Here is a 23,275-nt window from a genome sequence, read left to right as displayed (position 1 = left end):
TATTTTTTTAAGAGCTTGACATTGAAATGAAAATAACTAGAAAAAAAAAAACGAAATTTTGAAAAACTTTATTTATAATAATTTTTGAGAAATGAAATTACCTACAAAAAAGTTTTTATAAGATTTTCTGATAAAACTGATAGTTTCGCCGGAAAAGTAAGAAGATCTCAAAATTTTCTATAAACTTGACTTTAAGCTCAAATAACTTTTGAACAGTTAGATTTATCAAAAAATGATGAGACTTTTGTTGTAGAGCATTCAATATCCTACAAAAATATCTGTCGTGCATAATAATTCGTTGATTGGCTTGTAAGTTAGAAAATTCTAAAAAATAAAAAGTTTTTTTCCCGTGTTATTTAAATAGAAAATAGAAAAATTGATTGACGCAAACCGTAGTATTATTATTAAGAGCTTGGATTGGTACCGAAATTTTTATTTTTAGGTAGACTTTCAATTTTTGGGTACCAAAAAAAAAAAAAAAATTTTTTTTTTTAACCAACTTAATATATAATATAATTTTTTATTGATGTTTCCTTTTATTTTCGTAATAGTTTTAAACTCAATCAATACAGTTTTTTAAAAGAAGTTTTCATAGAATCCTGAAAAATGCTTGTTTTAACTTTTTATAAAATTGATTAAATTGGAAAGACAGATAAAATTCTATACTCGGATATTTTAAAAACTGCTGAATTAGTGATAAATGAAATTCATATCTGCCCAAATTTTAATAATTATCAATACTATCTGAATTATTATTTTCCGATTGAATCCGATTGAAACTGATTGAAAATTTTCTGTCGGATTTAATCGGATTCAATCGGAAAATAATCGATAGATGAATTATTATTTTCTAATTGAATCCGCTTCGTTTGAAACGAAATTTTTTTTTTTGCTAGCCGACACAAGAAAATTTTGTTGTTTATATTGAAAAAAAAATTCCCTGAAAATTTCAGCTCTTAAATTTAATTCAAAGTACTTTCTCTCGAGTATCACATTTTTCCATTTAAAAAGTATGTTAATTGAATAACATTTTTTTTTAAATTGCTATAACTTAGCCAGATTTTAAGCTATCTCTTCGAAACCAGTTTTAATTTGCAGAGAATTTGTTGAATTTGAAAGTCTATAAAACAAATTGCTCCAACTCGATCTATGTCGATTCTATCTGCTCCGAAAATCTATTTTTCACTTGTTTCATATAATTTTGTTAATAGTGAAAAAAAAAACGGCTCATCGTACGAAAAAGATGCATAGCACCCATTTTTTAGAAAATTTCGTCCTCTACGGAATTGTTTATTATACTTCCCTGCTAAAAAAATCCGAGAGATTCTTATAGCTGTATGTATAAGGTCCTATACTTAACCATATAGCACTTCTCATAGAACTCATTCATTCTCATAAAATCTCTATGGGAATGTATAAGCATCTATGAGATTTTCTAAACAGGGTGATTTGCTAGAGTGCACTGTTTATAAGATACAATCAGTAGAACATCCTACAGCAAAAAAGATTTATACTATATTAAGCTTACAATTTTCATACTGTCTAATGTTAAACTACTCGTATCTCATAGATAATACGCACACCCCTATTAAAAATAAACGAGGGCCGCCTCGTTTGTCATCTACCGTTAGCATTGATTCTAGCGACGCTAGCCAGTGCCTCGTTTCATTTTTACGAAGGACTTTAGCTATTTATCTAGCTCATCAGGAAGATAGTTTAAAATCAATTAGAACATTCTACACGGAGAAATAAAAAATTGATCAATCGGGATAAAATCGAGAAATAAATTATTATTTTCCGATTGAATCTGATTGAATTTTTTTCAATCAGTTCTAATCGGTTTCAATCGAAAAATAATTTTAGAAAAATTATTATTTTCCGATTGAATCTGATTGAAACTGATTGAATTTTTCTGAATCAGTTTTAATCGGTTTCGATCGGAAAATAATTTTAAAAAAATTATTATTTTTCGATTGAATCTGATTGAGATATTTCAATCGGATTTAATCAGATTCAATCGGAAAATAGTCGAAAATTAAAATTATTATTTTCCGATTGAATTTGATTAAAACTGATTGAGATATTTCAATCGGATTTAATCAGATTCAATCGGAAAATAATCGAAAATAAAAAATATTTTTTTCTGATTGAATCTGATTGAAATTCAATCGGAGGCCTGAAACGCTCCCGAACATTTCTGATTGAAAATTCGTTTCCGATTGAAACTGATAGAATTCTGACTGAGTTTCAATCAGATTCAATCGGAGTTTTTAATCAGGGAGTACAAAATAAAACGCTAAGACTTATATATAATGGAGAATTAAATATAACTAACAAAAAAATTAGAGAAAAACTTAATGTTACTGATTTATACGATGATATTTTTGAAAGAACAAAGAAATTTTATGAAATAAGAGTCAAACAGCATAAAATATTAAATGATGTAGGTACTCTAACTCAAGACACCGCACCATTTAAAATAAAGTACAAACCTCCTCATAGCCTACTCCTAAATAACTAAATACATAAAACTAAGATATTAACTGTAAGATAAATTAAAAATAATGGATATACTCTTTGTAAATTTTGTAAATATTGTATATATTCTTTAGCTTATAAGTATAGTATATAGTTTAATTTAAGGTAAACCCTAAAAAACTAATGAGATTTTTTAAAATTTTACTCAAAAGATAACTAATAAATAATATAAATACGCTATCATAAATAAGTATAAATAAGACATAACAAACTAAATGTGTAAAATTTTCAATAGAAAATGGAAACCTAATGACTAGCACATGAATAGACAACACTTTTGTAATGTTATTATAAAAGATATAAATAAAGAGAATTTCAAAAGCGAAAAAAGATTAAATTTTACTTAACGGTGTTCAAACCTCAGATTTATTTACATTTTTTTAAATATATCTCTCTGAATTTACAATAAATATTTTTTTTTCTTCTAACAAAATGTTTTATTGTGATTTCCGAAAATTTATTTCACTGAAAAGATAGTATATATTGAGTGTATTTGGTATTTTATCAGAGCACTATGGGTTTAGAAGCTATGAATACCGCTTTAACAACTCAAATTAATAATAAAATATAAACATAATCATTGTGGTAATAATTATGGAAGATGCCTCGATGTTTGGCGAGGCTAAAAAAATATCATACCAATCATAGCATACATTATTACATATATTTTTAATGTATACACTCGGGTCTTACAAACAAATATCACATTCAACTAGTACTTATTTCTTACTATTTGAATTTATATTTCCATAATAAAATTTATCAATAAACGATAAATATTATACGATTGGAGAATTTCTGTACTAAGTAATTACAGAAAAAAAATTATAACAAATTATATTTGTAGTACGATTGAGCTTGGCTAATCAGCCGAGCGCAGAGTGGATATATTAGAGTAGTAGTATGCAATTATAATTTGTAAAATCATAAACCTGTGCCCCTGATTAAAAAAAAGTATTTGATAGGATTAAAAAGGATTCAAATGTTAATGCTTTCAAATCCGGCTGAATACTGTAGATCCTGTTTCGAATTTCACGATTAATCATATTAAATACTTTTTCATACTATAATGATATCGAAAGGAGTAGTAGGATATAACAGAATTAAAGTAGCATTTAAAATTTCTGATTCTACTGAATACTTTTTAATACTAGAATAATGTTTTTTTTTTCAATCCTTTTAGGACATGAAAGGATTTAAATCAGTGCTTAAAATTTTTGCTTCTGTTAAATACTTTTTAGTCCTGAAATAATGGTTTCATTTCATTATCTCTTTAGAATATAAAAGGATTTAACCAGTATTAAAAAATGTAGTTTCTGTTGAATACATTTTAATCCTGAAATAATGTTTTCATTTCATTAGAATAAAATAAAAACCGGCCTGCAAAATATAAAAGTGGTCTGTACTTTTGACCGGACCTACCTATCTTAACGTATTTCGACGCGCTGAATCCGAATCTGAAGTTATTTTTGCCCGTACACACTCAAAATTTCAAGTAAATTGAAAAAAACCATAAAATTGCCAAAAATTAGCAGTTTTGGTAAGAAAAGAAATTATGGAACTATAGACTAAGTATGATTTTTATGTATTTTGGTCCGCTGTATCCAAATTTGAAGTTTATAAGCCATTTAAAATCTAAGTAAATTGCAAGAAAGTCCCGGAAGTAACAAAAAATTTAGGGCTAACGGGCCAAAAAAACTTCAAAGACTAAAAAAAGAATTTTAAAAAAAAATTTTATTTTAAAAAAGTTTTCGAAAATGAAAGGATAAATACTACTATGTCTACGATATAGAAACACAGTAGACTCGCGCTATGACCCTTTACACATATATATGTGTTTGAACGTGTACTTGATTTAATATATTTCCCTTCACACTTTTCCCAGGCTTAGGACTGGCAGTCAGAAGTAGTTTCTACTGGCGTGTTTAAAAATATTCAGAACCCAGTGTTCTAGCAACATATTAATATAAAATATATCTCAAAAAATAAAATATTTTTAGTGGCCAAGCCGGCCGGTTGTCATTATTTCTTAAAACTAACATGCGATAAACTGAAAAAAGTTAATTAATGAATATAAAATTCAATTACTTGAAGAACATGCAAAAAAGGTGATATTACATACGAAACTTTATAAACTACAACTAATAAATATCGATCACGTAATTTTTTGTTGTTATCAATTAAGAACTTTTGTGCTTCTTACTCTGGTATGGAATAGCATCTTCTTGTAACGAGCACCCTTTTCGTTTTTGAACCCGTTTCACATTTCTATTCTTCCTCACACTATTAATGGAGCCACTGGTAGAATATAATTCCTCAATCCATCGACTCCTATTCTGGTTTGGAAATTGTCGGATCGTGACTTGTTTTTTTCCTCTTTTATCTAAAACACTAAAATTATATTTTTGATTAACATGCTGTATAGAATGTTTTACCTCTGTCGATTCCAATTCAATTGGCTTCGTCGGCTGGTCGTATTTTTTGTAAATATCAGGAAAATCCCGTTCAATTGATTTCCCTGGAGTTGGTGGTGGTTTCGATATATCAATGTCTTCATCATTGATAAGCACTGAAACAAATGAATACGCTGAGTCAACCATAGTAACTGAAACCTTTAACCGAAATATCTACACAATATCAACAAATATTTGAGCTTATTCGTAAACACTGTGATGTAAACGCTAACAAGTTTCACGAAGAAATGATAAATATGGCCGCATAGTTATACTGTATAGTTAAGTCTGCAAAAGAATGGGCTTTTCTCCCACCATCGTTTTATAGGTAAGTCATTACTGCACATGCGCGTTAGCCAACTAAGTAGTGGGAGAAAGCCCATTCCTTTGAAGATTAAATTATAGACTGTTCTTTACATAGTATGTCGATGGGCTTTCTCCCACTACTTGGTTGGTTAACGCGCATGTGCAGTAATGACTTACTTTTATGGTTTTCTTCAATTGACTTGAAATTTTGAAGGTCTACGGGCAAAAATAACTTCAGATTTAGCGCGTCGAAATACATTAAGATAGGTAGGTCCGGTCAAAAGTACAGACCACTTTTTTTATTAACTTCCCGCTAAGAAAATTATTAATTTTCAAAAATTTCGGGAAGTTATTGTTTTCACTCCGATTTTCGAAAATCGAGTTTTCATCAGATGTTAACGTTTTGAGGTCGTAGAAAGTCATTCTTACTATTTTCAGAAGGATATCCAAGTGTCTGTATGTATGTATGTATGTATGTATGTATGTATGTGTGTGTGTGTGTGTGTGTGTGTGTGTGTGTGTGTGTGTGTGTGTGTGTGTGTGTGTGTGTCGTGTGTGTGTGTGTGTGTGTGTGTGTGTGTGTGTGTGTGTGTGTGTGTGTGTGTGTGTGTCTGTGTCGCGTGTGTGTGTGTATGCGCGCGCGCGCGTGTGTGTGTGTGTGTGTGTGTGTGTGTGTGTGTGTGTGTGTGTGTGTATATAGATGTAAACTCTTAATATCTTTTTAATGAAGTGGCTGATTACAATATTTGAGGTGACAATCGAAAGAGTTTGTTGGCCGTCAGCTTTTCTGAAAATTTCAAATCGATCGATCAAATAGGCTTTACGATATTGAAGTAAAACAAAAAATATTTTTTTTTTAGTTTTTTTTAAATTTATCAGCAATGGCTCAATCGATCAATTCTAAAATATAATCAGCACAAGGATCTAACAAAACGCGTTGATTGCCGCCACAACCATCTCACTCGGTTAATTCATTCGTAAGATATCGTGGGAGAAAAAAATGCTAAAAAAACAGTTTTTTCCGACAACAATGGCATACGTGAGTATTTTCCAGCTCGAAGAGCTCAAAAATGTTTTCACAACAATTTTTCCGTGCTCAAGGAGCTCGATCAGTTTTCTTTTATCCTGGTTATCGGCAACTTCTTAACATCATTATCGTCGTTTCGTATTTCCCAGAGATGGTCTAGATTTTGCACTTGTATTACATAAAGGATATTGGCATTCATGTATGGTCTTTTTTCTTCAATGAAAAAATTACTCATCTCTGCTTTGCGATTATTATGCAATAGCACAAAAGAGTTATTAGTTTTTTTTTTATTTTGTATAAGATTTGCTAGTGTACACAATACCTTTATAAGTACGACAACCTTAAGTGGAAATTGAACTATTGATCGATGCTGTTACACAATTTGACACAAATGCTCGATCTTCCGATCTTACACTATTTTTCGCATTTAAACTTTTTTTATTCATTACATTTCTACAATATTCCCAGCTTGGTTCAATAGATTCGAAAGACAAATTTCTTAGAAATACATTAACAAGACCAAAAGCAGGATGACAGCAAAAAAATTTTGAAGTTTCAACAATGATTTAACCCAGACAGCATTCAAGTCGGAATGACTGCTTTACGACGCCTTTTTGAAGGAGTCATTAAGAAGTCTTATGATGACTTCTTAAAGATGTCATTTTTAAAAACTCTTAATTAAAAGTTCTTGAAGACTCTATAAATAAGACGTCAGTTTTATGACGTCTAAATGTATTCTTTTTTTAACTTCATTATGATGCCAAAATTAGGAGCTCCTTAAAGACTTCATGGTAAATTCATAATGAAATCTTATTTACGAAGTCAGAAAAAAGAACTCTTTGAGAACTCTTTTTAAAGATGTCTTACTGAGCTTGCTAGGTGGCATTCGACGTCTTGAGAACTTCTTGAAGACTTCTTTAAGATGTTGATGAGACGTCCAAATCATAAATAGGAACTCATTCAGAACTCATCAAGACGTCATTTTGTTTATTTTATTTACTTTAAGCACCTTGTTTTATTTTCTTACCCTGTGACAATATTTATTTCTTATGGCAAACTAATTTTACTTATGACAAACTAGGATTCTTATGACAAACTAATTTCTTATGACAAACTAATTTCTTATGGCAAACTAAATTCCTCGTCCCCTGGACGGTTACTTATGGCAAACTAAATTCCTCGTCCCCTGGACGGTTACTTATGGCAAACTAAATTCCTCGTCCCCTGGACGGTTACTTATGACAAACTAAATTTTCCTCGTCCCCTGGACGGTTACTACACCCACACACCCACACACCCACTTAAATTATCTCGTCCCCTGGACGGTAAGCCTTAACTTCAATTTAAAAACATCCCCTGGATGTATAATTATTTAAAATAACCTTATCATGTCCACCGGACCTAAATCACAGACACAGTTTTTCTTTACTTAAAATTATTGACTCTACTTTACTTTATTTAATTCATGACTTCATTTTCTTTTACTCAATTTCTAAACTCGACATAAAAATTTTACCAATAAAATTTCCAGTATAAAAATTTCACAACTATTTAATTCTTATTTATTTTCCCTGATTTATTTAATTCATTTATTAATTTTCACTGTCTTATTTAATTCAATTATATTTATTAATTAATTAATTTTGGTTTTATTTTAATTATTAATTAATTAATTTTCCACTGATAACTTTCCCATTAATATCTAATTCCAAAATTTATATATTTTATTTTCTCAATTTACTAATAATTATTTTCATTATGTAATTTAACACTCAACTTAATTTACTGACAAAATAATCCATCCTTAACTTTACTCGAGACAATTTTATCGTTATTTTCTAGCGTCTTACTTTTGATTTTATAATTTTAATTAGAATTATTTTAACATTATTTTATAAATGTTTTATGACTAATTTTTCGATTAGAATTACGGTTAAAATTGACTAGAACATTCGGCCGGTGAGTTGGCGTCGCAAGGCCTTAATTTACGATCTTACACGCGGACAATTATTGTCTAGAGCGGCCGACAGGCCTGAATACTTTTATTAAGTTATTGAATTTAATTGAATTTAATTATCAAATAATTTACGCGGAAAAATTTATTTTATTTCAGCCGAGAGGCCTCGAATAGAATAAATTTAGAGTTACGACAGAACAACGAGTACCCGGCAAAGATTTTACGGAAATTTCGAGGGCGTATTCAAACTGGCCGACGGGCCTTGAGATACCGATCTAATTTACGTAACCTGTAGAAAGATGTTAAGTAATTAATTTATAATTGATTCGGCCCTCTTATAATCAAATTAGAGGCCTTAATCAATTATAAATTTTACCTTGCGAAATCCAGACGCGCTGAGTAATTTTCTGTTGCTGCTGTCTTGGTTCTGCTGGTGATGTCTGGGGGCCTCTCGAGTTTACCGCCTTCTCTCTCTCTCTCCAAATCAATTTTTCAATTTATAACCTGTCAATGAACAGTACGTATTAGTATTGTATTAAATAATTACTTATTGTAATTATCGGCCTAAAGGCCTAATAATTTACAGAATAGAAAAATATAAATTAATAAATCGCCTCGTTCCACGTGAAGCGTGAACGGACTTCACTATTTACCTGTGGATTTTCTACCTGGTGTACTTGTCGTCTCGACAACTCTCTCTCTGCTTCTTTCTGGTTCCGCAGTCCATTATATCATTTCACTCCCGTTCACTATTCCGGAAACTTATTCCCACTACCTTAGACTAAGGAAATGACGAACGGACGGGCCTTAGTGATTCATGCGACGCCCGGTGACTAGTCGCAATATTACTCGTAACTTACGAGGTCATCGGCCGGTCATTGGCGGGAACGAAATTCAAATTCAAATTAATTTAATTATTCATGTTTATTAAATTTACCCTGTTACAAATTAACAATGATTATCATTTTTCCGATATTTTAAATATTTAAAAAATAATTTTTTCGGTAGGAAAACCTAAGAAACGCGGCGATGTGCCGCTGACGCGAGTAAACTCGAACGTTGAATTTGTTCGGATTTTCTGCGCAGTGTTGCCAGTTACCACCAGTGGCTCATTTCCAGCTCATTTAATTCATCTCTTTCATTTATATTTTTATTTAATACAAAATTTTTATTTTAATAAAAAAAATTCTAAAAATAATTAAAATTGTCTACTCGTATAAGCTTGTGTGATTTGAATTTTAAAAAATCATAATTATGATACTTGGCAACACCGCAATATTAAATACATTGCGGCGGAACGCCGCGGCGCGATGAACGAAGGGTGGCGAGATCGCGCGATGGACTGAGGGTTAATATTGATGGGCTGCCAATTGCTAAAAGTTCGACGAGTCAACTTTATCCCATTCTTGCGCAAATTCATCCCTAAATTTCTTAGCCATTTGTAATTGGGATATATCATGGATATGAAAAACCCAAAAGTATTGACATTATGATCTCCGTAAACTGATTTCTTTAAGATCTCTAAAAAATGTTATCTTTCTAACCGATCAGCTCTTAAAGATATCCTCAGATGGCGCGTAAGAGGCTTTTCTGATATCTTTTTGTTATCTTCGGAATGACTATTTCGGATTTCAGATCAGAAAAATGTTATCTTTAAGAGCTCTGTATGTCATCTTTCTGCCGGACGGGATATTTTATTCAGTAACAACTTTATTGATTAGAATAGTGAAGCGATTTTTACTAATTGAATCAGAAACATTTTTCTGATTTGCCATGATATACTTGGGACTATTTACATCAGTGAATATTCATTGATAATCAGTAAATATTCACTGATTCGGATTAAGAGAGGCAAGAAAATTTCAATTTCGCGTCAAAAATAAACTTATTTTTGAGCAATAGAATTTACTATCTTTAACCAAAAGAAAGTTTGTGAATCAAGTGTTTCATTTTTATTGAATTAGAAAACAAAATTCGGAAGACTATAATTTTCTTAAATCGAGTTAATTGTTTTTTCTGTGCATTTGGCTAAAGTGAAAATCTTCACACATGTTAGAATAAATAATTTTCTTGTTTTATGGTTCACAATGTGAGAATTAAAAGTTATTTAATTTATATTTAAAAATGTCTTAGGCTATCAGTCAAGTATTGACGATAAATAAATAAAAATCTAAGCAATAATACTGAATAATGATGAAAAATTTATCATGTTGGTTACATCTTTTAGAATTTATACAGGTCAAACAACCAAACGATCAAAGATCATTCGCTATTATTACTATTTTCATGATAAGTATAAATATCGCATTTTATCAGCAGATAATTTATTCTCAAACTTCTGTTCAATTGGTTAATACTTTGATCGTCCTGCAATACGTAAGACATTTATATTAAACTCTAATTGAATTAACAATTAGGGTATAAATCTCAAAAACTTGAAATATTTTTAGTTCATCTAAGAATTACTCAAGACTTTTTTTTCGTAAATTTTATTTTCTTAAAAGTTGTATGAATACACTTTCATCGTATCAAACACTAAATACCATAAAAAATACACAATGAAAATGTATCTTGCTCATTTTATAATAAAATTTGTTTACCCTAACACACCGAAATTACGGTAAATCCACTCTCTTAAAATGAATCAGTAATATTCCACTGATTCAATCAGTGAACTAAAAATATGTAAGCGCGCGGGTACAGCAGCATCCTGTACATGAGTGTATTTAAGTGTTTTATTGTGTCAATAAGTTATTGATATTTATTTATTATCTTTGTGTAATATATCAACTAAGTGTTTTATATAACAATAATAATTATATGACAAAATTGTTACAGAGTATGAAAATAAATAACTTTGAGGTTACTGAAATAGCTAAAGAGCTAACCTCAATCTAGAATAACATTTTAAAATTATATGTTAATTAAATAATTTATAATCATAAGTATTTGTTATTAAAACTATTTTAGTTCACTTTGTTTTTAAATAAACATTTATAATTAATAAAATTAAGTGGAATTCATTGATTCAACGAGTGAGCTAAGCGAGCATCTTAGTCCACTGGTTCAACCAGTGGATTTCAGTGGAGAACCAGTGAAATTTCACTGGTTCATTTTAAGAGAGCATCGTAAAATACGGCAAATTAATCGTAAATTTGGTCTGCCAGGATATCGAAGAAAATCTACTTGAAATTTTACATGTTAAGTTAATAGAATAACCAAAATAAAAAATTTGAATAATGGTGTTTTTTTTCAGAGTCAAGGAACAAAGATGTCAAAAATAATTTTATTATTATTATTATCAATTTTCTTAGCCATTGCCATCTATACTAGTGAAGTTGAAGGATGTGCAGGTGATTGGGTAAGTAAACTTTGATTGATAACCCGAAAAAAAAATGTTTGGATCCACGCATACATGATTGGATCCAAACAGTCAGATATGCTTGGATCCAAACTTTGGTGCGATCCAAGCGGATCCAAATAGATCTGACAATATCCAAAGAGATATGACTATATCTAAGTATATCCAAACAGATCTTAAAATATCAAAAGAGATTCAAACAGATCTCACTATATCCACGAATATATAAGTGTATCCAAACGGATTTGCGTAAATGTCGATCTTTAAAGAAATTTACATAGATTCAAGCACATATATCTGAAGAAGTTTTACTACATTCTAATGAATGCATGTATAAATATATTATACTTTAGACCATTCTAAAAACAATATCTACTCACACCTTGGATCTTATTGCTATTATCTCTTAATGCTTTTGATGAACCTATGTATAACATACATCAAAAGTCCGATAATATTTAAGTGAAAAAAATAGATACATACTTAGAAAGCGGCTGAGGCAGTCGTTCGGCACGCGTGTGGCTCAGGCGATCACCGAAGTTAAGTAACATCGAGCAGAATCACTACTTGGCTGGGTGACCGTTTAACGACACGTCTGGTTCGAACGAAAGTCTCTGATCGTAAGGAGCGGGATGAAGATTCAGTGATCGGTAAAATGGGACCCAAACCGAAATTGTACTGGCTAGGTTTTCTCTGTGGTTTTCCTAGCCGCTGCACCTCCATTGCACAAGGGAGGTTGCAGGGTATTACCGTAATGATGCAGTATAGTATAAGCACAAGTCGGGCCATAGCCGCACATTGAAAAGCAGGAAAAAAATAAATAAGCAGTTGCGATATAAAGACAAAAAGTGTACAAGGCCGTAATTGCGGCTATACACTAGAAAACAATTAAAATAAAATAAAATAGATAAATACTATAGAAACATTGATCGAACTGATTTATTTTATTTATTCATTAAAATATCAAGTATATCATTTAAATAACGTATATATAAAAATCAGTAAGAAAAAAAATTTTCAATTTTTGTATATGGGTCATTCTCAGTTAAGACGTAAATTCGACGTCCACGTTGGAAAATAATCTTTTTTTAAAAAATTTATGAAAAAAAATGTAATTATCTTTTGAAACTCGTACTCATGTAAGTGGTCACTCAAATTCATTTCTTAATTTTATTTAATTTAGTCAAAATTTCATGTCAAAATCAGAAAACATCTCTCCCCTGGCTTGTTCTCGGGCTGATTCTGTTTATGTATTAGTAATTTAAAGTTAAATTTAGATACACGTAAAAAAGTGTGTAGTTCAATTTATTACAAATGGAGTTCCATCGACTACACTGACTAGTAATATATAGGATAACTACAAGTTTAGTAATAATTACTAGTATACTGTGGTACACAATCTGTAGTACCATTTACTACGGTGAGTACACGGAAAAAAATTTCCTGTTGCAGCAACAGAAAAAAATCCTGTTGTAGCAACAGAATTAATACTGTTGTTGTGACTTGATAGTAAAAAATAGTTACACAATAACAAATTTTGCGTCAGTGCGTCAAAAAACTTAGTGTTAAAAATTTTTGTGTCAAATATTTAACACTTTTTTGTGTTGATTTAACAGAATAAATGTTAAATGTAAATATAAAACTATTTAACACTAAGTTTTTTGACGCAATGACGCAAAATTTTTTACTGTGTAACTATATCTTTCTATCAAATCGCAACAACAGTAGTAGTCCTGTTGCTACAACAGGATTTTTCCCTGTTGCAGCTACAAGGAAATCCTGTTGCCACAACAGGATTTTTTCCTGTTGCTGCACCATGCCTGCCTCCTGTTGCAGGAAATTTTTTTCCGTGTCGTAATAAAAACTTGCATTAAATAACCACTGTGGTTCTTTTTACAACATAGTTGAATATTTTTTATTCCTAATGTATTAATTAAATATTTGTTAGTTAACGATTATTAGTTTTTATGATATTGAAAAAGTTATAAAAATTTATCTTACATTCTTCGGACTTACAGTTTATCAAACAAGACATAACATACTCGCTTCGCTCGCCTTCATTCTTTCAAAAATCCTGCCATTATCTTAGTCGACTAATCGACAACCGAATAAAATAGTCACAGAAGTGACGTAAAACGATACGACATCCGGTCATCAACTTTTTAAAAGAGGATTAAAATTTAAATAAATTTAAATATAAAGTTAAATAAAATTTAAAAATAACGAACACCGGGCAGAAACATTGTGTTTCTTCCCAAGGGAAGAAACACGCGTGTCTCTTCCCGCTGTAGGAAGGTATTTGTGAATTACTAATTCGTTAGCAATTGTTTACAGCATCGGCTTAAAATTAGCTTTTTCGACTGGCTGTAGACACTCAAACTTCGATGCCAGTATCATAAAAAAATTAATGAAATTAATTCATTTTTATTTCTAGTGTCACCCCTTGCAAGGTTATGACTGTTGCGCGGGTCATGAATGTTCCGACTATTGGTTCCAAGGTAAATGCTTAACTGATGAGGATGCTGGTCAACAAGCGGCTTACTTAGCTCTATTTTATGGAAAAAATGATTATATATGATTCAATAAAAATATACCAGACGTAACAAGTTGATTCGGCCAAACACACCCATTATAAGATTTTTCTTTCCAAATTTATAACTTCTATTTTTTTTAACTTCCCGCTAAGAAAATTGCAAATTTTCAAAAATTCGGGAAGTTATGAGTTTCGGTCCGATTTTCGAAAATCGAATTTCTAACAAATCTTGACGTTTTGAAGTACTGGAAAGCTATTCTGACTAATTTTAAGATGATCTCCAAGTGTATGTATCTATCTATGTATGAGTGAAATAAAAAAAATGCTGTTTAAGTAGGTGCATTGTTACCAAAAACACAAAATCCAAATGCTCCAGTCTGTGTACATCGAAGTTATCCTTCGTCGTTGTATAAGCTTCGGCTTGATCTTCGTAAGGCGTACCCTCATATTTCTGCTAAAAATATCTGGATTTCTTATGCTTCTGTAAATGTTAGATATGCGGAGACAAGCCACCAGCAAAACTATTGCCATCAATACTCTCGTCACCGTCATTTATTGGTGAACCAACTATTAACACTTATGTTAATACTGATATTAATATTAATACTAATACTAAAACTAATACTAACTATATTTATACTGATATAAATGCAAAAAAAATGAGATTATTTCCAAAAGCAATGTTGATAGTTTATTAAAAGTATGTCATATTAATGCTCAATCTCTTAGGAATAAGTGGCGAAAAACGACTAAATAAATCAATTTCAAAATCTGATCAGCTGTAGAACTTAATAAAATGCGTCGATTATCACCTCAACCGAGAAATATCTTTGTAGAATAAATGGTAAAAAACGTTATTTTTAAAAAACAAAGAAATACAAAAGGTTTTTCGAGCTCAAGGAGCTCGAAAACAGCGGAAAGTTTAGGGGATGGCCCGCAGGGTCAACTGACAGACCGATTTTTTTTTTTTTTAAGGTGAATACATATAGTGTAACGAATGTGAAATTGATCTTTTAAAATATTTGAAAACCTAGAAAATAAATGACTTCTTCTCTTGTTTTTATATAGAAACGCGACTAGAGTCACTCAGTCATATACTGATAGCATAACAACATACATCTTGTATGTCAATAAATTATATCCTCCTTACCTTTTCTTTCACTGCTGTTAATTGTGCTGTTGTTATTTCTAATTTAAGTGTGTTATCATTGAAGCATAAGTGATTTATTTATAAGTTACTAGTTACTACAATATTATGAGGTTTTAGGTAATCCCCCATAAATGGCCACTAAGTCAAATTCAATTTTCAAATCAATTCAAATTCATTTTAAACCAGTCAAATTCCAAAGTAGGTGACGGGATGAATCCCAGGGCCAAAAAGACCTTACACTTTTTGTGTGATAAATTTTTTCAGCAATCGCTGGGATTCGAACCCACGCCTTGCCAGATCAAATTCGAGAGCCCTAAGTCTTACGCCTCAGAGCGCTCGGCCATGATCTCCGGTTTTATAAATTATATTTCACAATCTGCCTGCCAGTTCCATCTGTTAATAAAATTCTAAACTTCCTTAGCATTCTGTTTTAATGGTAAGATGTTCATTCTGATCTTCGGGAAAATAATATGTACGCCCCCTTCAAAATATCATTCTATTGTTTTTGTTTTATTCTATTATTAAAAACTCAACAGTTGTTCAATCCGTTGAATAGTTTAACAGAGATGGAGCGCACAGTTTACTCAGTAGAAATAACAACGACTGGACATCTGCGACTACTACAGACACATTGAAAACTCGATTTACATACATAAATATATACCTATATACATTTATAACACTATTTCATACATATACGTCGACTTAGATCAGCCGGTACAGGTTCATTTCTTTCAGGTGGTTCAGTTTGTTAATTTTATTCTTCCTTTAAATACAGATTTTTTTTCTGCAGTTTTCGTTGGATGTGAAAACCGAGATTTGTGTCAGATACAAAATTTAATACACTGTAAAAATTTTAACAAACATAAATAAAATAAAAAAACTAATTTCAAAAACATATTTAAATTAATTTTAAAAATATACTCTTTTTAAGAAGTAGATAACTTTTTTTTTAATAATAAAGTGGTTTAAAACTTGATCAGTAAAAGAAGTGATAAAAATTTTAAAAAATTTCATAATTTTCAAGAAGTAATAAATTGGAACCTGAAAATTTTCTTCTGTAAGTAAAATTTTTTCTTTAAAAAATTTTATTAACATTTCAAATTTTTGAATGTAAAAAATTTTAATATAAATGAAGGATTGTATAGACAATAAGAAATATTCCTAGACAAACTTTCTATTTCGGAATTTCTCTTAGTAATGTACCATTGAAATCTGAACCGGAATAAAATCCTTTGTGTATATTTTTAATTCCTGGCTTTATATATGTACGTAAATAATAAACAATAAAATAAATATGTGTACATATACGTACTCATTACCAAGAAAATAATAAATATTTATACATTTCACAACAGTATACTATTATCATCAACAAACAAAACATAAAAATATAAAATTAAAGAAGGATTTAATTTATTAATGTTTTCGCAAAAGAATTTCATAATTTGTCTGATAAAAAGAGATGATTAATTTTAAATCATTTTTTAACGACTTAAAATTTTATGATGCTGATAATTTTTTATAATATAATATAATAGTTTTATGTGACCTTCGACTAATAATTATTCTGATGATCATGGAATCGGTATTCATTTCCGTGCAATTATTCTGCAAAGTTAGACAGGTTTTCAAAATTAAAAAAAACACGTTACGTGCAACAGAAGCTTATCATGTTAATTATCAGACAATCACAGTTTAAAAATATATACAAATTTCAATGAATATTATGTAGTTAAACAATACAAGAACGAATTTTTTATGATACTGATGTTAGCGGACGTCTAAAAAAATATATTTGAAACAATTTCATCTATAGTTTTTTGAATTTTGAACATGTGCATATTTATAGTTTTTTTTTTTTTTGTAATTTATTCGTTGAAAAAAAAAAATCCGAAAATTGTTGATTCCCTGTCAATTTCATACGGAAAAAAAAATAATCGGTAGCAGCTACCGACTGACAATCTGTAGCCGCTACTGATTATTTCGGTTCTACTAACGAATTTCCGTGAACATAAAAAAACTATTTATGAGGGATGTTACACAAAATGTGTGTACGAGTGCGTGTACGTGTGTGCATGTGTGTATCCGGACATGTGTGTGCATGTGTGCGAGTGCGTGATGTGTGCACGCCTGTGTGTGTGTGTGTGTACGTAACTGATATCAAAAAACTCGGTAGTAGCCACCGAAATAATCGGTAGCGGCTACCGATTATTTTTTTCCGTGCAGGATCATTATTTTCTTATGATCCTAAAATTAGTAGACAATTAACAATTTTTTGATTTTTTTTTTCAACAAATGTGAAATGAAAACAAAAATTTTTTTAGAACTAGAAAGAATTTTTTGGTATAAGAAATTTTTTCTCACCTCGAAACATTTTTTCTTGACCCAAGAAAATGATCGTTTTCAATTCTTATGCAAAAAATTTCTTAGAGCAAGTAAAAATTTTATTGGAGCGAGTAAAAAATTTTTGCGCCAAGAAATTGTTTTTTCTGTGTAGAAAATTAAAAAAACTATAGATCCAATATTTTTTATAATTTATCGTTTTGAAAAAAATCAAAAAATTATTAGACGTCGGCTAACTTCATTATCATATTATTTGACTGAAGTGAAAAGTAAAAAATAAAAACAAATTCATCAAATTTCAATAATTTTTATTTTATTTGTTGAAATATTTTAAGAGCTTAACGTTTAAGAAATAAATTTATAATATTCTATTAATTTAGGGTTGTCATCCATCCGGGACATCCCGGATGTCCTAGTTATTGGGATGTTTGAACAGGTTTTTTTCCCCCTCAGTTTTTTAAATTCTTAATAATGAACACTTTTTTATCCGTATGAAAAAATTTTGTATTTTTTAATTTATTTTCAAGATCGCATTAATTCTATACGCAGAAGCAAATGTGCAATTTAAATCAAAGACTTATTATGCGGTGCACATTGACTATAGTTTCTTTTGTTTAATTATAAATGAGCATCTGATCTTATTTAATGTAAGATTTAATTAAATTTATTATATATTATAATAATAATTACTATTAAAATATCAGAAATATCACTAATCGTAACTAATATAGAAATGATTATTAGAAAAACATTTTTTACCATTTTTTTCTTCAACGATATCTCTCGAACGAATTAGCCGATTGAGGTAGCGATTGACGCCTTATATTGAGTTCTAGAGCTGATTAGATTTTGCAATCGATTGTTCGAGCCTTTTTTGAAAAAATTTAAAAAAACTAAAAAAATAGTATATTACATACCTAGGCCAGTAAAATAAGAAAAGTCTCAGAGCACATGCAGTTGTTGGCCGAGGCTGACAAACATGTGGTCTGTGGTTTTCCTTTTTACTGGCCAAGGTGCGTATACTATTTTTCTGCTCGACGAAGCCGGAAAGTCGCAACTTCGTTCAGGGCAGCGGCCCGAAAGTTGCCACTTTGCGGCCGGAGGGCAGAAAAATATTTTTTTTTTGTATTTGTTCTATATCTTAAAGTCCATTTGATCGATCGATTTGAAATTTTTAAAAAAGTTGAAGGCCAACAAACTCTTTCGATTGCCGCCTTAACCATCTCAACCGTCAATTCATTAAAAAGATATGAAGAGTTTACATCCATACACACGTACACGCACATACACACATTCGGATATCATTCTGAAAATAGTCAGAATAGCTTCTTAGGACCTCAAACGTCGACATCTGATAAAAGCTCGATTTTCGAAAATCGGGGTGAAAACAATAACTTTCCGAATTTTTGAAAATTTACAATTTTTTTAGTGGGAAGTTAAAAATATCATTAACTATATTGTTATAGATAGGAAAAAAAGTACACTGTTAACAATTCTTTGTTAATTTTTAATCAGAATCTAGCCCGTCACTCAGAGTTTTTATTTATTCATATATTTATTTATATGAATGTGAATGTAAAAATTTTAATTTACAAATAAACGAATTAAATAATTAAAAACATAAAAATAAAAAAAAATGCATGTACTGATTTTAAAACTTTGTAAATGCGCATGGTTCGAATTTTATTCGATTTAAATTTAATTCACTTATTTTAAAATTTAAAAAATTGGCTATTGTCAAATACATTTACACTCATTTATTTATTTATTTATTTCAACGCTAAATAACTGTACATTGAAGATAAAAAGAAAAATAAACAGTTAAATATAATATAAATAAAAACACTGATATAAATACAGCATTAAAGAGATTACTTAGTATTGCAGTAAGTGCCTCCTGGTATTAGTTGAGAATGTGGTAATTGTGTTGCCAAAAATAATAACGTCTGAACTATAACAACAGTTTACAAAGTTCAGATATTCTATTTAGTGAAGTATTCGCTACTTAGTTTTGAGTTGATTTGAAGTTGCGGAGTAGTAGACACGTTTTAAATCCCGGAGTTTTAAAAAAATCACACCGCATAGAAGTATATAGAGAGTATTTTTTTCAGCGGAGTTATTTCGGAGCAATCTTAATTTGTTTTTCAATCCGCATTCACTCCAATTTGGAGTTTTAATTTTAAAATTTCGCGTTTGATGCGCGCAATAAATTGATGTTCAATAAAAACATTTTTTTTTATGCAAAATTATAAATTTATTATTTTTCTAAGTTTTAATAATTGAAAGATATTTTTTTTTACGACATATGATATTACTATTTCAGTCATTTGACCCGTGAATTTTTAATCAGTGAAATTATTTTAAAAATGATATATAAATATTTAAGCAGAAAAAAAAGTTATCGATTCAAGACAATATTTTAAAAGACAAGCGTTTTCAGGAACAAATTCAAGATTTTCTTAAGCCAACAGACTTTGTCTTGGATAAAGAAACTTTGTCTTGGTCAGAGGAAATTTTTACTTTATATGAGAAAATTGGGGTTTTCAAAAAAATTATCTTTAATCAAGAATATTAATTTTTAGTCGAAAATTTTTTGTTCTGTGTATATATGAGTAGGGGACGAGGGGGGGGGGGCTTAAATTTTGGGGATACATTTCGCCCCAAAATCATTCGAGGCACTCAAAATTTTCAGGGCCCCCCTTCCCCTATAAGGGGAGAGTGGGGCAAAATGGGCTGACATTTATATTACATATAAGCCCTCATTTCTTGAAGGGCTCATTTTGCCCCCCCCCCCCCCTTCCCCTATATATGATTATATATGAGATCATATATAATTATATATGAACCAATACATAATTAAATTTGATTAAATCTAACTGATGAAGGCTAAGTATAATCATATATAAGCTTATATATGATCAGATTCAAGTACATATATGTTCTATGTATGAATAGATCTGATCAGACTTCAATGATATGAAACCTATAAATATTTAATTATGTATATAGGTCCAATATATATATATATATAACATAATGTGAAAATTTTAATATTAATGTTATTAAATTTTTCTATTGCATTTTCACATTCTATTGCAATATTTAAAATTATAGTTATCTAGGTATTCAATCTGTCGTGTTTGAGACTAAAAAAAATAGAGTACGGCTTATAATGGACAAATATGCACAATTAAAAAAGTTATTATATCATAAAAATAACAATGGAGGAATTGGTTTAATTTCCAATTAAAATTCATGGATAAATATGTATTAATGGGTTAAACTTTACTCCCAATATTACAGGACATAAAATATTGCAATAAAGACATAAACTTTCAACTGTTATCAAAGTGGGCGTATTTTATCATTTATTCGCCTTCTGATTATTACGTAGGCGTATTTGACACCAGTTTACGTATCATTATTTTTAATATTAGAACATGTCAATCTTTTTTTATTATATTAAAACTTCAGAATATCATATAAATATAATTCTTGTTTACACATTGATAGTTTAGTTTTATTTTAAAATCGAAAACATAAATATTTTGAAAGAAAAAAATTCAAGATAAATTAATTGATCGATAGAAAAATTTCTTTAAATCGTAATTATTACAATAATCGTTATTGTAATCCGATTATTTAAATAATTTTTTTTTATATGCGCTTTAAAAGAACATTATTTTAAATACTCACGCACAGGTGATTATTGTTGTAATTTGAATTTAGAAATCGTTTTTTTTTCTATCCTGTACTCAAATTTGTGTTTTAAATAATTTATTTATTACAATATGAATAGAAAAATTCAAAGCGGGAATTTAAAAAAAAAAATTTGAATGCTTTATTTTAAACAATTGCTTTACAATTATGGTAAAAAATTTATTTAATAATTCATTGCACCAAAAATTTTTATTTTTCGTTCTAGAAATAATAATTGAAAGACATTTTTATTAATTACGAAATAAAAAAAAATTTTTCCCAACAATTGAACATTTTTTTAAGTCTCAAAAATAATTTATCAAATTTTTAAATATCTGCGAACGTACGTGAGCAAAATTTACGTCAACGCGTTTCAAAGCTAGATAAATTCAAATAGTTCTTGTAGAATTTCAATTGAAAGGCTTCTTATGGTTAATTAGATTTTGAGACCAATCGGTCAAATAGCATTCAAGTAAAGAAAAAAAAATAAAGAGTTGAATAATTTTTAAGTAATCAGTTGAAAATTCAAAATAATCTAAAACGGAGCGAAACTTTTACTACTTCTATTACATTTTTAATGAATAATATAATTACTTATTTTGCATAAAATCATTTTTTTTACACAATGAAATAATCGAAATTTGAAATTACATCTGGTAATTAAAGAGTAATGCTAGTTTTTCTGATACTGGAATTAGCCGAAGTCTAATAGTTTTCGGATTTTTTAAAAAATGATAAATTATAAAAATAAAATTATTCTGAAAAATTACACTTATATTTTTTTTAAGATTTTACATGTGTATATTTTTATTTTTTTAATTTTTTACAATTGATTTGTTGAAAAAAAATATCGTAAAATTCTTAGTTGTCTGCAAACTTCAGGATCATTAATTTTTTTAAATTCAAAATCCTAAAAAATTTATAATATGAAATATATAAAACATTTTTCTATCAAAATATTAGTATATATATAGGGTCTGTCAAAAAAATTGACTAAGGTTTTTTTTTCAAATGGCCGGGGAATTCTGTCAGAGGGTGTCAAAATAAAGTTTCTGTGAAAATATGAGCTCTTAATACTGATATTTAGGTCGCGAATCATAATTTTTTATTTTCCATTTAAATAACATAGGAAAAAAAAATTTTAAAGCTTGGAATTTTATACCTCGGCAATGGCTCATTGTACAAATGAGCTCAGGATTTTTGGTTGTAAAGAATTAAACGCTCTACAAAAAAGTCTCTTATCATTTTTTGATAAATTTGTCTGTTGAAAAGTTATTGGAGCTTGAAGTCAAATTTATAGTGAATATCGAGATCTTTTTACTTTTCCGGCGAAACTATCAGATTTATCACATAATGTCATGAGATCTTTTTTGTAGAAAATTTTATACCCTACAAATTATTCTAAATAAACTTTTTTCAAATTCTGCATAACTTTCTAGTTATTTTCATTTCAATGTTAAGCTTTTAAGAATCGATCAGAACATTATTTTTTTTAAGAGCTTGATATTGAAATGAAAATAACTAGAAAGTTATGCGGAATTTGAAAAAAGTTTATTCAGAATAATTTGTTGGGTATAAAATTGTCTACAAAAAAGATCTCATGGAATTTTATGATAAGTCTGATAGTTCCGCCGAAAAAGTAAAAAGATCTCGATATTCACTATAAATTTGACTTCAAGCTCCAATAACTTTTCAACAAATAAATTTATCAAAAAATGATAAGAGACGTTTTTTGTAGAACGTTTAATTCTCTACAAAAATATATCCTGGGTTCATCTGTACAATGAGCCATTGCCGAGGTATAAAATTCCAAGCTTCAAATTTTTTTTTTCCTATGTTATTTAAATGGAAAATAGAAAATTATGACTCGCGACCTCTAAATATCAACATTAAGAGCTAATATTT

At 29.3% G+C, this 23,275-nt stretch overlaps 1 protein-coding gene and 1 long non-coding RNA gene across 2 annotated transcripts in view; both read left to right on the top strand.

Moving 5' to 3' along the window:
* The first annotated feature begins 10,629 nt into the window (after nucleotides 1-10,629).
* LOC128667288 (uncharacterized) lies at nucleotides 10,630-14,508 on the top strand. The gene is made up of 3 exons (XR_008403305.1): nucleotides 10,630-10,657; nucleotides 11,538-11,642; nucleotides 14,077-14,508. It is a non-coding gene; the product is annotated as an uncharacterized LOC128667288 (long non-coding RNA).
* A 1,410-nt stretch (nucleotides 14,509-15,918) lies between these two features.
* The window catches only part of LOC103575062 (PTB domain-containing engulfment adapter protein 1), a 31,816-nt gene continuing 24,459 nt past the window's right edge, over nucleotides 15,919-23,275 (top strand). The window contains exon 1 of the mRNA XM_014444053.2: nucleotides 15,919-16,385. The gene's annotated coding sequence lies outside the window, so the exon portion shown is untranslated. The remainder of the gene's footprint in view (nucleotides 16,386-23,275) is intronic.

The sequence above is a fragment of the Microplitis demolitor genome, chromosome 2, assembly GCF_026212275.2.
Source record: "Microplitis demolitor isolate Queensland-Clemson2020A chromosome 2, iyMicDemo2.1a, whole genome shotgun sequence".
Taxonomy (NCBI): Eukaryota; Metazoa; Arthropoda; class Insecta; order Hymenoptera; family Braconidae; genus Microplitis; species Microplitis demolitor.
Note: the sequence above shows the minus strand (reverse complement) of the source record. Positions and strands in the feature narration are given on the sequence as shown.